Source organism: Phocoena phocoena, chromosome 8, assembly GCF_963924675.1.
Source record: "Phocoena phocoena chromosome 8, mPhoPho1.1, whole genome shotgun sequence".
In the NCBI taxonomy this organism is placed as follows: domain Eukaryota; kingdom Metazoa; phylum Chordata; class Mammalia; order Artiodactyla; family Phocoenidae; genus Phocoena; species Phocoena phocoena.
In genome coordinates this window covers 67,756,289-67,770,978 of record NC_089226.1, presented here as the reverse complement: position 1 = coordinate 67,770,978, position 14,690 = coordinate 67,756,289, and the positions used below count along the sequence as shown (strand labels likewise).

The 14,690-nt window shown below is 51.1% G+C and overlaps 1 protein-coding gene across 1 annotated transcript in view; it reads right to left on the bottom strand.

The window, feature by feature from the left end:
• The window catches only part of BMAL1 (basic helix-loop-helix ARNT like 1), a 104,017-nt gene that overhangs the window by 34,639 nt on the left and 54,688 nt on the right, over positions 1-14,690 (bottom strand). The window contains exon 3 of the mRNA XM_065881807.1: positions 494-622. The gene's annotated coding sequence lies outside the window, so the exon portion shown is untranslated. The remainder of the gene's footprint in view (positions 1-493; positions 623-14,690) is intronic.

Here is a 14,690-nt window from a genome sequence, read left to right as displayed (position 1 = left end):
TCTATTTCTGGACTTTCTCTTCTTTTCCTTTGATCTGCTTATTCCCATTCTGGTACCACACTATTTATGATTGTGGCTTTATAATACATTTTAATATCTGGTAGAACAATTCCTTTCCTGCTTCTTACTCTTCATTTTAGAAATTTCCTGGCTAGTCTGATGTATTCTTCAAGGAGTATTTTATAATCATTTAATCACATTAAAGGCCCTGCTGCAGCTGTAGCTTGTTGTTATTATCATTATTACTGACATTAAGAGAAGTAGGCCAGCAGTGAGCACAGACCTCAGGGTCTCGGTGACCCTTTGGGTGTCAGACCTGTGGTGCCCCCTCTAGCCCCCACTCCTCTTTTTGAACAGCCATACATTTGCATGAGGTGGAAAATTTCAAGTTTCAGGGCTCCTGGAAGAAACCACACTTCCTGAGGGAAGGACTACCATCGGAGCTGCCAATGACAGTCACTCTAGGCAAGGGTGGGTGGGATAGGATTGTTACCTGAAGTTATGGTTCTTAAACCCCAGATCCACCTTGGGAGAAGCAAGGGGCCACTGGACTTGTTGGTCACCTCAAAGCAATTTTCATGTTTTGTCGCTTCCTTTCAGGCAGTCAACTTCTTCCAGAAACCTACAGTGGGGCCCACAGGAAAAGAAATCCCAAACAGGTCAATTTGGAGTAAATGAAAAGTCTCATAGCAGCTGAGGAAGATGGGGAACTTGCTCATGACTCCTGATTACAGGGAGCAACGCTGAGCTGACCGTCCCGTCCTTCAACTGCCTGTTAAACTCAACTGCAAACACATGAGGAAGTCTGCCAGGAGATATTTTCTGTGAAAAACAATGCCTTTTAAATTACTAAACGTAAATTCTTGGACACGGCCTTAAGAGGAAGAAGATAATTATATTTTTCATTTCTCCTACTGGGTCAAGCAATAATAACAGTGAACAGTGACTGAGCGTGTACTTGGCGTCAGGCGCTGTTCTTACTGCACCATGTAGATTAACTCACTCAGACCTGAAAATAACTCTGAGGTAAATACTGCTGTTTCCACATTTTACCAAGAAGATCGAGGCAGAGAGAGGTGAAGAAACCAGCCGAGGTCACACAGCAGGAGAGCAGTGGGGCTCCAGGAGCTACACCTGCGAATAACGACACCACTCAACTCTCTCTCCAGCCAGGTGAGTTACCTAAATGCACACAACGAGGAACCACAGAAAACAAGTCTTCAGAAAACATTAAGCCAAGACGAAATGCCAGCAGGGCCAATACCTGAAACCGCTGGGAGTGAGCTCAGACGCCGAAAGAAAATGTCCCTGAACTCAAGTACATGTGGTAGAGAAATCAGTTCTGAAAAGCTGCTCGTGTTAAACTAAAGTGGGGGGAGAGTTTGCTGCCCTGCCCCCCTCCTGCTGGCAGGATACAGGGGTCTCCTCGCTGGCCCTGCGACCCCTGTGGAAGGAACAGGCTCTGAAGGAAGAAACGGGCTGCACCTGCCCCACTACTCCCTACCTGCTCCACCTTGAGACGGAAAGACTTTTTTTTTTGCGGTACGCGGGCCTCTCACTGCTGTGGCCTCTCCCGTTGCGGAGCACAGGCTCCGGATGCGCAGGCTCAGCGGCCATGACTCACGGGCCCAGCCGCCCCGCGGCATGTGGGATCCTCCCGGACCGGGGCACGAACCCGTGTCCCCTGCATCGGCAGGCGGACTCTCAACCACTGCGCCACCAGGGAAGCCCCGGAAAGATATTTTAAATGCAGCCTTCCTGACCTTCCTGAAGCACCAATTCTGGCGCTTCACATTCCACTGGCTAATTCTTGCGTCTTCAATGACCTGCTTTTGTCTTGATCATTATAAAGGTCTTCAAATGAATATCCAGGGATAGAACGGACCGTGTCCTCCCGATTTATTCTTCCTTGCAGTCTGGTTCAGAAACCCTCACTGTCTGACCCAGGTAACCCTGTCTGGGCAAGTGCAAACGATGTGACCAGGAATTCTGGACTCCCAGTCCCTAAGCCTCGATGGATAAGCAGCAGGGATGCGAAGTCCCCAGGGCAGGGCTGCTTGGGGGAGGCTCAACACACACGACCCCATCTAAATCTGATTCCCCAGCCAGGTCCCACACTATCCTGCCAGCCCCCAAATTCGCAACCCAGGATCCACCCTGGGCGGCCTCCCTTCTCCTCCTAACAGCCCCAGAGCCCACACTTGGCCCTTGGATGCGTGGGTCCAGCCACTTCATCCATCCTTTATTCATTGCCTCCATCCAGGCTGCTCCCCTCTCCAGTTTCGTCCCCTCCTCACCGTGGTCAGAGGTAGGACACCCCCTTGCTTAAAATACTTCAGTGGCTTCATTGCTCTCCCCAAGCCTTCCAGATAAAACCCCAAACACCCCTAGCAGGATACAGCAGGCCTCGGCAAAGGATGTCCTCGCTCTCCAGCCCGACAGCTCATCTGCTACCCAAGGCGCCAGGCTGCTGAAATACTTAAGTTCCCAAGAGCACGCAGCCGAGAGCACGAGGCCTCAGCTGTGCCCACTTTGTTTTACAGGTGTGGCTCCCTTTACCCACTCGGTCACCGGGTGAACGCCTGCGTGCCTTTCAAGTGCCCACAGGTGTACCCTCAGAGAAGCCTCCAGCTCTCCCGGGCTGCCCCGCCCCTTCCCCTCGCCCGCAGCGGCCTCTCTGCCTAGACCCCGCCCAGCCCCGCCAGCTGCGCCTGGATCTCCCAGCTCAGCATATCCCAGCACCATGCTTTGCATTTTCTTTCCCCCACTTCCCTGAAATTTAGATAAAAGTTCTCCGTACCAAACTCCATACGAAATTTCTTATTTTGATCATTTTTTTCCAGCACTCATGTTTACTTTATAGAAATAATAAACGCTAACATAGATTTTTGGCACTGTATTTTGCAAAACAAAAACCATGTTTCTTATATGCTTGGACAAGGTAAGGAAGCTGAATCAGCTGTGACAGTTATTTTTTGGAAAACTGTTTTCTCTCCAGGAAGGTGTTCTTAGATGTAAGACAATAAATGGAACAACGAAAGAAAAAGGACAAAAAACGTCTTCTGTGCTAACTACTTCCAGAAGAGATTTGAGCCAAGAGAGGGGGCTCCAAGAGGCCAAAGTTACCTGGGAGAGGGACCCTTGCTGACTGGGGGCTCAGGGCTGGCCCTGGTGCTGCCATCCAAGTGACACATAGCGAGGACGCTCTTGGGAGAGCCTGGCCATGGTCCTGGAGTCAGGGGTCACACGTGTGCCCACTTCTGACCTAGAGATTTCCGAAGGTGGGAGGGAGGCTCTCTGGGTGGCCAGAGAAAGCCAGGCATGAAGGGACCTGGGACGTGTACCTGGCAAGAGCTTGGGGGCACCCTCTGTCCCACCTCAGTCCCCTTGTGCTCCTCGGAGCATAGGGAGAAGACTCTCTGGGGCTCCACACAAAGGAGCAAGGGTGCTAGCAGAGGTGAGCCTGTCAGCCACTATTAGGTGCCAAAAGGAGACAGCTGGTACTCAGAGCAGAGTGGGGCAAGGCTGAAGCGCCCCTAAAGAAACCCACACACACCATCCACAGGAAGATGGCCACAGGGTGCCCTCCAGTTGTGGACCAGGCATCTCTGGGCTTTCCCTCCTCCCTGCCCCAGCACCCCAGAATGACAAGTAGAGAAAGGGGAGCGTGTGGATTGTGTCAAGGTTCACACCATTAGCTGCTCCTCTGTGTGGGAAGTCGGCAGGCTGCCTCATGCCAGGCCTGGCCAAGTGACTCGCCCTGATGGATGAATGTGAGTGGAAGGGACAGTGGCAACCTTCAAACTGACCTTTACTGCGTGTCCCCCTGTTTGTGCCGAGACCAGCGATTCCTGGATAGAGGCTCCTCCTTTAGCCAAGACCCTGTATGGATGCAGCACGAACAAGAAGTGAACCTTGGCCATTGTAAGCCCCTGAGATGTTGCGGTTGTTTAATACCAGGGTGACTGGCTCTTCTGTTTGCCTCTGACCTTCCTGATTTAGCACTGAAAGTCCTGCATCCCCGGAAACCCCTTGGTCCCCTAGTTGACACAGGCAGGAAGAAGGAAATAGACTCTGATCCTGGAGCCACAGACCAAGCCTGACCTGGGAGGAGGGAGCGGCAATAGTGGCGGTCACACTGGTGGAGTTTAATCTTCACAGTAACCTATCTGTTAATTATGGTCATTATCCCAAATTTCCAGGTAAGGAACTAAGCACTGAAGAGGCAAAGACATCTTGCTTAGCAAGTGGGGACTGAAACCCACATGTGTCTGGCTCACTGGTGGTGGTTCTTTCTTCTGCCACACCACTGCCCATCCTGCCCCCAAAGCCACCCCTACAAAGGAAAATACAAATGCCCCCAAAACAAGCACTCCTGAGGAAGGAATCAGGGAAATGTGAGGAGAAGCAATCCTGGTTCAGGAAAGCTACAGAAACTGAAGTAAGAAGTTGTCTCTGGGCTTCCTGGAAGCCAGGGCAGAGAGGGAAATGCTCCTCTTACTTTATTAGGGTTAGCAGGGAGAGGTATCTGTCCAAGAGACTTGCTGGTTTTTTTTTTTTTGGCCACTCCAGGCGGCTTGCGGGATCTTAGTTCCCCGACCAGGGATTGAACCTGGGCCCCGGCAGTGAAAGCACTGAGTCCTAACCACTGGACCGCCAGGAAGTCCCCGGGAGACTCTTTCTATGTGACCTGAGCAACGCTGTGCCGAATGGCTCTGGCTCTGGGGAAACAAGCTTTGTGAAAGGACAGAGGGCTTCTCCCTTTATAAAATAGGACCCTGGTAAAAGCATGTTTCCCCTCCTGCTCCCGCCTGCACGTGTAACAGCTGGATGGAGCTCTACTGAGACCACTTTGTGAAGCCTCAGGACGTCACTGGGGTAATGGCTTAGGAAAATATGGACGATAGTGAATCAACACCCTTGCTTACCCGTGTCTAGTAGCTACATGCTCACGGGTCTACTTTGCCACAAAACCCCTAGCTGCCTGCAAGGACCCCTGTGTGGCCACCTCTGCATCCCCACCACCTTCAAGGCGCTGGCCCTGGACACAGCATCTGCTCCAAAGTACTGTCCTTCCCCCATGCAGAGGAGCAGGGCAGCTGGCCCCAGTTCCATTCTCCATATTCTCAACTCAAGGTATAATGAGGAGACGAATGTGGAGTTGCTCTGGTCTGTTCAGATGGTGGTGGCCTTTGAGCAGAGGTGAGAGACTGAAGGGTCCCTGTCCCCTCTGCAAGTCCTCCTGATCCTCTGGTTACTCGGAAGGTTTGTGGGGAGTTTGGTTGCCTCGCTTTGCAACAGACGGATTTAGAGAACATTCACCCATGAGACCAGGTGCCTCGACCCTAAGGTAACCGGGGTTTGCACCACGATCAATCAGCAAGCATTTCTTTAGCCCTAGTGGAAGCCAGGGCACTGGGGACACAGCGGGTATGTTTAAGATCCCCTCAATCCTGATCACTGCAATAGGCAGGGCCGTGCCTGCAGCTGTGCAAGCAGTGCACTGCCCCATGTCAGTGTACCTGCGCCTCTGTTAGGTGGCAGAGATTTGTAGAGCCATTACTACAAATTTCCAGCAGGTGGCAGTCAAGTATCTTGAGGAAGAAATGCCTTTTTCCCCTAGCTGTGGCGCATATGTGAGGTACAGGAGCAGAACAGAGGAGAAAATGATTAGCTTACTTGCCGGTGTGTGTGGGGTAATGGAAGGAGAAGGGACCAGGGAGGAGGGGAGACTTGAACCAGGTTTGCCTGGTGGACTGGATGATTAGAATGATGTTCTGAGCAGAGGAGAGCTCATTTGCAGTGGCTGTCAGGGGCCTGGGGAGAACCCCGTTTGTGGCAATTGTGTACGCAGTCCTACTGGAAGCTCTAGATGCTTGGGAATCCTAAAATCAAACAAAAATCAAGGAGCTTGCATTTGGAACGATGGGGCTTAGAGAGCCTACTGAGAGGGTCTCACAAGAGGCAGGGGTTGGGAATCCTGGAGTAGTTTGTGAATCAAAACAAGGCTGGTCCGGGCTTCCCTGGTGGCACAGTGGTTGAAAGTCTGCCTGCCGATGCAGGGGACATGGGTTCGTGCCCTGTTCCGGGAAGATCCCACACGCCGCGGAGCGGCTGGGCCCGTGAGCCATGGCCGCTGAGCCTGCGCGTCCGGAGCCTGTACTCCGTAATGGGAGAGGCCACAACAGTGAGAGGCCCGCATACCACAAAAAAAAAAAAAAAAAAAAACCAAGGCTGGTTGGACTTCCCTGGTGGCACAGTGGTTGGGAATCCGTCTGCCAATGCAGAGAACAGGTTCAACTCTTGGTCCGGGAAGATCCCACATGCGGCAGAGCACTAAGTCCGTGGGCCACGACTACTGAGCCTGCGCTCTAGAACCCATGCACCGCAACTACTGAGCCTGCACGCCTAGAGCCTGTGCTCCAAAACAAGAGAGGCCACTGCAACGAGAAGCCCGCGTACTGCAGTGAGGGGTAGCCCCTGTTCGCCACAGCTAGAGAAAGCCCGTGCACAGCAACGAAGACCCAACACAGCCAAAAATAAATCAAATAAATAAGTTTAAAAAGAAAAACAGGGCTTCCCTGGTGGCGCAGGGGTTGGGAGTCCGCCTGCCGATGCAGGGGACACGGGTTCGTGCCCCGGTCCGGGAAGATCCCACGTGCCGCGGAGTGGCTGGGCCCGTGAGCCGTGGCCGCTGGGCCTGCGCGTCAGGAGCCTGTGCTCCACAGCGAGAGAGGCCACAGCAGGGAGAGGCCTGCGTACCGCAAAAAAAAAAAAAAACAAAACAAAAAAACAAAACAAACAAACAAAAAAAGAAAAACAAAAACAATGCTGGTCTATGTGGAAAAGGGCCCCGACACCACTGATGGAGGAGAGTCTACAGCATTCCAGTCTTGGAGGGCTACTGAGGGCTGTTAGGAAGATTCTGAGATCTACTTAAAAGGCACAATACAGAGCATGCACCTAGCCCAGCACAGGAACTCAGTAAATGTTTGTTGAACGAGTGATAAAAGGGACACCTTCTTAGACCGTCGCCAAGTCTGTCACTGAAGTACAGGAAAGAGAATGGCCTGAGGAACAAGCTACAGCCCCACTGTGCTTTCTGGGAGGACTCTTGATCCTGGACGGGGATGCACGGACCACTGATGGCACCTGTGTGGGAAGTGGCCCAATTCCAGCCGACAGCTGAGCAGCTGCCCAAACTGAGGTGGATCATGATATGGAGGCAAAGCAGAGAGGTCGTAAAGAAGGGTCATAACTTTTTGGACACTTGCTGAAGGAGAATTTTTATTTTATGTGCAGAAAACAATGAGTGGACAAGCAGGTCCAGATTATTCCTTTAACAGGTTTGATAAAAAAGACTGCAGAATAACTTGGAGTCTCAGGAATGTCCGGTTCCCCTTCAAATATCCATGAATCACCTGAAAAGGGAACTGACATTCCTTATTGCTTTTAATGCACCAGGCCCTTTATGACACAGTGGCTAGGAGCATGCTCTCTGCTGAGAAGTGACGGTCAGGTTTCAAATCCCGACTCTACCAGGTATTAGTGTCTGGGGTGCACATCTCAGTTCCAACATATGCACGACCCTTAACTTGGCGTGTCGGGGTCTCCTGACCTGGGAGATGCAGATGATACCACCACCTACCTCAGAGCTGTGGTGGAGAAAGGAGATGCAGAAAGTGCTTTAAGTGGCATCTGGCACATAATAAACCCTCTACTCGTGTTAGCTATTATTATTTTGTCATTTAAGCACCACCAAAGCTCTATTAGATGTCATCTCTCCCACTTTAAAAATGAGGAAACTAAGTTTCAGAGAGGTTAGGTAACTTGACCAAGGCCAGGGATTTTATAGGAAGGTAGATTTAAACCCAGGTCGGTCCTTTCCACTATGTGGCATGGCCTCCATGCAAAATAAAAAATGGGCACATTCCAGAGTATGCTGTTATGAAATTCTTCACACCAGCACTTCCCAAAGATCTCTCACTGAATACCAACCCCATGAAACTTTAATGATGTTACATGGGGGGGAAAAAAATCAATGGCCAAAGAAGCGTGGGGAATTCCGGGCTAAATGCTGGGTTTCTCCTCTGCAGGGCTTCTCGGAACCTTAAACAGGGCCCTGCAGAGGGCGAAGTCCGGGAGCAGCGGGGTCTCCACCTGCCCACAGATGCTGGTCCACATGTTTTTCTTCACCTAACATCTAGTGGACAAAGGTTGGATGGGGCACATTAAGGGGAACCTTGCTCTGCAGAATCATTCAGGATGCAGTGATCCTGCTTCCCCTCCTTCCCTGCCTATTTCCTCACCAGAAGGTGGTCGGCATGGCTTTGTCAGCCTCCTGGCTCCTCTGAGAAAAGCCGAAGTTCTGACGACCCTGTCCCACTTTGCCTCGTGAGTGGTCCCTGGCCACTTCCTCCGCCCAGTGCCTTCCCTCTGCCTCTCAGCACCCACATGCATTCAGCCCACCCACCAGCCAGACCCAGGGTTTCTCTGCATTGCCTGGAGGGCCACAGTGGAATCTGAAGCTGCCAGGGGGGTTCACATGTGCTGCCTACCCGGTGGATGCAGGCCCTGTTCTCCTCGGCGCCCCAGTGCCGGGGAGGCAGGGCGTGCTCTGTACCGCTCACATCCTGGCTGCTCTGGGAGGCCACCTCCCGAGGGCCAAGCTCTCCTCCGGCCCTCAGCCTTGACACACCCCTGCATTTGATGATGGTACAGGGGTGATCATCAGGAGGGACCAGTGAGTCACACTCAGTAACCAGAGACACACAGCCTGCCTCCAGGCTGTTGGGGGCTTTTTCTTTTCTTTCTCCTTTTTTTCCCCCTTCTTTTTTTAAAACCTACAGGATAAGAGAATAGAGCTTGGCCCTAAAGACTCAGGGGAAGAACGCTCTTTCCACCAAAACACCTGCTGCCTGAAGTTGAAGAAAGTCCTAGAAAACATCTGCATCTTGTTCTAAAGGAAACAGAAGGATGCACTGCTGTTATTGGCGGTAAAGAGAAGGATGCTGGTGTGAGGGGAGCAGAGTCAAAGATGGGGCAGCCCAAAAGGTGCTGAGTTTCGGGGTAGGGCTGTGGATAGAGGCCGGCTGGGACAGGCAGCAGGGGGTGGACCCGAGCAGCGTTGAGACTCAGAGAGGAAAAGGGATGTGCCTCCTTTGAGAATGTGGGGAAGGGAGAGAGAAGGACAGAAAAATTGGGAAGAATATCGAGCAGTGGTGAAAAGAGATGGAACAGCCTTTGCCTTTCTGCCATGGCAGGGAGCAAGACCGACTACAAAGTGGGGAGGGACTTGAGGACAGGCCGGGAAGCGCTGCAGAGCAAGGGTGGGCAAGGCCATGCACTGGGGGCTTATCCAGGCCTGTGACCTGCCCGCACCTCCCCCGGCAGGAGCAGAGGAAGAGCCAGGGTTCTGCCCTGGAAGGCGGGGCATGCGGGGCATGGACGAAAGGGTGAGGGGATGATATGGGTGTGAAGAGAGGTAGGACGGGGTGGTGGTCAGTCCTCTGGAGCCAGACAGCCTGGGTTCAGCTCTGCCACTTACTAGCTGTGTCCTGGGCCAGTTCCGTGACCCCTGGGAGCTGCAGTCTCCTCACCTGGAACAGGAAGAGGGTCCCTCCTCAAGACTGAATGAGGTCAGTACATGAAAGGCACTTAGGATGCCCGTCGGGTTAACTGCGGTTACTGAAATGGATGAGCTGTGAGGTGAGACAAGGAGAAGGCGGCTGGGGGAGGTAAGCACGGAGGTCACAGAAAGCAAACTCAGACCACAAGTCTGGGGTGAAGGGGCTCAAAATGGTGGGAGCCGGAGCACCTGGGGCAGCAGGGAGTGCCTGGCAAGTGGACAGTGAGCTCTGGGAGCAGAAGGCAGCCGATGAGCGACGGGGAAAGGCCCGGAGAGGGACCTGGCGGGGTAGAGACCATGCCAGAGGCCCGTGTCTTGCAGCTGGAAGCACTGAGGGCTCCTCAGAATTTGAGAGGGAGGTGCTACTTTAAGAAGTCCATTGGGCTTCCCTGGTGGCGCAGTGGTTGAGAGTCTGCCTGCCGATGCAGGGGACACGGGTTCGTGCCCCGGTCCAGGAAGATCCCACATGCCGCGGAGCGGCTGGGCCCGTGAGCCATGGCTGCTGAGCCTGCGTGTCCGGGAGCCTGTGCTCCGCAACGGGAGAGGCCACAACAGTGAGAGGCCTGCGTACCGCAAAAAAAAAAAAAAAAAGAAGTCCAACCTCTTCATTTGACAGTCAATGAAACTAAAATTAGAGAAATAACTCCCACGGAAAGCTGGGAAGAGGATAATGAGAAAGTTAGATCAACAGGTGATGATAACAAAACGTTAGAGTGACCCAGGAAGACGAGATGGCGAAAGCAAAGGATGACGATTTCCCTACAGAGGTGGAGACCGCGGGAGAAGCAGAAGCCAGTGGCTGACAGTGTCGCCCAGAGCTGGGCTGCATGGGGGATTCTGGGTTGGGGGAACACCCGGCTAAGAAGGGTCAGGGGCACAGTCCCACCCACCACAGGATTTTGCTGATGGGTAAGGAGGCCTCAGAGGGCTACCACGGCCCCATAGGCCAAAAGCAATGCATCCAACAGAACTTACTAACCATCCCTATACGCCAGGTAATTTCTACAGTGAAAGAATTGGTAATTTGAGTAAACTTGCACCACAAATTGCCTGTGGCAGTCAAATTTCAATTCAGGACGGTTCTGTCATAATGGAGACACTAGGAGTTTGCTGTCCCACGACGATTCATTAACCTTTCAACAGACATTTACTGAGAGCCCCCAAGTGCCAGGGCTGGGGCAGGGGACAAGGAGCCTTCTGCTCGTCTGGCATACATTCCGGTGACCAAGGCAAGCAAAGGGTTAAAGGCTGAAGGATTCTGGGAGGTGGGGAGAAAGTCGGAGATGGGGCAGGAGGCACACTGGGGAGGAAAGTCGAACTGTGGGGAGATGGGGGTGGGGAAAGGAGTGCTGCAGGTGAGAAGAGCCAGGGCAAAGGGCTGTGGTGGAGGCCACAGGGTGCCGGGCAGACCTCTGTAAGGCTTTGACCCTGAGCGAAACGGCGATAACATGATCCCACGTGGGATTTCAGTCTGGCTGCAGTGTTGAGAAGAAACCGTGAGGAGGGTGGATCCTGTTGGGGGTCTGTGCGCGTGTATGCGGTGGGGCTCTGTGCATGTGTGCGTCTGCGGCGGTGGGGCTCTGTGTGCGCGTGTACGCGATGGGGCTCTGTGTGCGCGTTTGGCGGTGGGGCTCTGTGTTCATGTGCGCGTGTGTGCATGAGTGTATATGGGGTGGGGGTAAAGAGAGCACCACCAGTGAAGGCCAGTAAGGAGACAACTACAGTAGTCTGGGCAAAAGATGATATGCTTCAGGCCTGGTCTGAGGAGTGGCTAAAAGAATTCTAGATATATTTGCAGGCAGGCTGTGCTGATGATGGATGGATGTGAGGTGTAAGAAGAGGCGGGGCTGGGTGGCCAAGGCGGGGTGATTAGAAGCTGTCGATTATTGATATGTTGTGAGGGAACAGCCGGCGGGATTTCATGTCTTTCTGCTGTGAGGGGGGTAGCCAGTCTGTAAACTACACAAAGGCCCCCAGCCCAGGGGGCCAGTGGGGGTGAAGATCCCACCTGAGCTCCCCCTGCCAGGTAGCGTGCCCCGTGTGACAGCTGGAGGAAGAGGTGCCTTCTTTTCATCCACCCTGCAGGGCAGGAGCTGTTGGGCTGGATCGTGCTGAGTGGGGGGTCTGCATCACCGACTACACTGCAGCCCACGCACCCACCTCCTGCCTTCCTGGAGTAGCGCCCACCTCCTGTTGGCTGAGTATCCCGCGTGCTGAGGATGGTGCTAGCCCTTACCCAACTCATTTGGTCCTCAAAATGACCTTTTGGGGATGGTAAAAAATCACCATCATGTAAAAGATGGCACTGAGGCTCAGAGAGGTGTAGCAGCTTGTCCAAAATCACACAGCTGGAATGGAGGAATCAGGGACAGAGCCCCGATGTGCCTAACTCCAGAGCCAGGACTCCGTACATACTTTGTTGCTTCAGAGACGCAGCAAAGAAAAGCAAAAGCTCCATCCCAAGCAGGAGGAAGAGGTAGGGCCGGCTCTCACCCATCTGCCTCCCGCCTACAGTGCAAGGATGCCCAAACGGGTCACAAGGCCATGAATCAACCAGAGTGCTGGGGGCACGGCAGGTGTGCTAAACTGGATAAACAGTTAACCAGATGATCCTTCCTGTTTCAACTCGGAATGACTGGGAACCTTTGTGAAATGCACTTGTCCACTTGCCTGCCCTGGCAAGCACAGTTTGAGGGAGACGATTTAATTGTGTGATAAGTCTCAAGGCCTCTTGCCAGGGCCCTAGATCTAAGATGTTCATCTGAGTGTTTCCTGACCCCAGGAATAACCCTGCAAGTTCCTCTTTTAACTAAAACGGAATCAGCTTGTTTTCTTTCATTGGTCTCCTTCCTACACAAGGAATAAACAAAATTTCAGTGATTTCCGTTTCATTTTTCTGAGCTTTGGTTACAGCAAGTGAGTGTTACATGTCTAAGAATCTGAAACAACATGAGTTGTCGAGCTCAAGATACTTTTTCTGAGAAAATATGCAGTGCAGGAATCACAACAAAAAATAACAACACAAAAACTGCAGCAGCAGAAACCACACACTGGGCTTTTATTCTGTGCCACGCAGTGTTTTTCTCATTTAATTCTCAATTAGAAGTAACTAAGTCTCAGAGAGGTCAAGTAAACTGCCTGTAAATCCTCAGTGCATGACTGGGAAAGCCAGGATGCAAACTCAGGTCTGTCAGACTCCAAAGCTCTGTGACAGGTAAAGGAGTTATTATCCTTTCTGAATTAAGTGGAGCAAAACAAAAATAAAACCTGCTGTAAATCAATAAAAAGGCAATCACCCTAGTGGAAAAATAAAGATTATGAATAGGTTAATCCACACAATCCATTTGCGCAGGCAGAGGCCACAAAACAACAAAAACAAACTTGGTAAAAAGCAAGGAGCCTGACTGGTTTTCCTTTCAGTAAAGATCTACACATGGATGTTAAAATACATAAATACATACATACAGTTGGGAGGGGTGAAAAAAACAGAGATGGCAAAGATGAAAAAAGATAACAAAAACTATGTTTTAGACTCTTTAAGATTATATATTTTCTAAAACAGCCAGGGGAAACATCCAGCCACCTTATTTCTCTGGCAATGGATGCAGTTAAATTCTGACTTCTATTATATATCCTTATGTAAAAGGACATTTCTAAGATAAGTGAAACCATTTCTTTTTATTTCAAGTCTATCCTAAGGTTTCTCCAGCTGATTTATAGGCTAAAATACACACACACATTCTCTCTCCTTCTCCCTGTCTCTCTCGTACTTTCAAAGACTCAATACAAATATTTTCAACATTCTTTTCACTCTCTTGAAATAAAATTTGTAAATAATATAACCTTACCAACACTTATGATTTCAAAAACAACATGACTGTAATACAAAGAAGAAAAAAAATAAAGTTAAAATAAAATAATATGTCTATCAATACACAAAGATTGGACACAGCTACTCTAGAGACATAGTGAAAGATATAATGAGATGCTTGTATCTATTTATAACAAATAGGTAAACCTCATATACCTGGTGGTTGTGTTCCTGGAAAATTCAGTATATATTAAAAACATGAAAAAATTATTTATGTTTATATGTAAAATGGAGTCAGACTCTAGGCCCAGATCGTTATAAACAGGGTCTCACCTACATGAATGCCCACTGAACTTTGGGAAGTTGGGCAGGATGTTGGACAATCCTTTATTCTCCACGTGTTACATCCAGCATCCCTGCTGCCCCCCAGTGAAAGCCCTGTGCCCCAAGTTGTGACAGCCCAACCACCCTGCACATTCCTGAGATGTCCTATAGGGGGCGCTACGTACACATTCACAACCAGTAGTACGTTTCACCTGCATTTTCTACAAAGAGAAGGGTCAAGGAGGGCTTAAGATATCTACTCAAAGCCATATAGGAAATCAACAGCAGAGTATACAGTAGAGGAGGAAGGGAATTATTATAATATTTATGGTTATTAAGTGCTAGGCATTGTGCCAGGTGCCTTTTGTTATGTCCATCCAGGATCTCATCTAATCCTCCTACCAACCTTGGGGTTAGTTCTATTAGCGTCCCCAGTTTTCAGACAGAGACACTATGTATCAGGGAAGCTAGGACACTGCTCAGGGCCCCGTTTTAGGTAACTACAGGACTAGATTTTATCCAGTCCTTTTTCTATTGCTTCAAGCTGCTCTCCCTCCAGTTTGGGGCCCACACCTCGGAAACGAGGTCCCTCACTTTGCTGCTTATGTCTCGGAAATAGTAACTGGGATACACGCTATCTGAAAAGCAACCGACAAAGAGAAAGATGGTTCAGTCCGTTTCTCAGCCCTTCTGGCTCAGCCAGTGTGGCCAATGCCTGGACCAGGAAAGCCCAGGGGCACCTGAACCCAGGAAGCAGACTCTTGATAAAGTCATGAATCACCTTTTCCTGGATTCTTGGGGGAACCTGGCCTGAGCTGCCAGGGTCAGGGCAGGATGACCAACGTGACTGCAGGCTGGGTTTTGGGGACTGTTACTGCCCCAGAAGACCCCATGCCTCCATAGTCCCACTCCACGCCTCAGAAGACG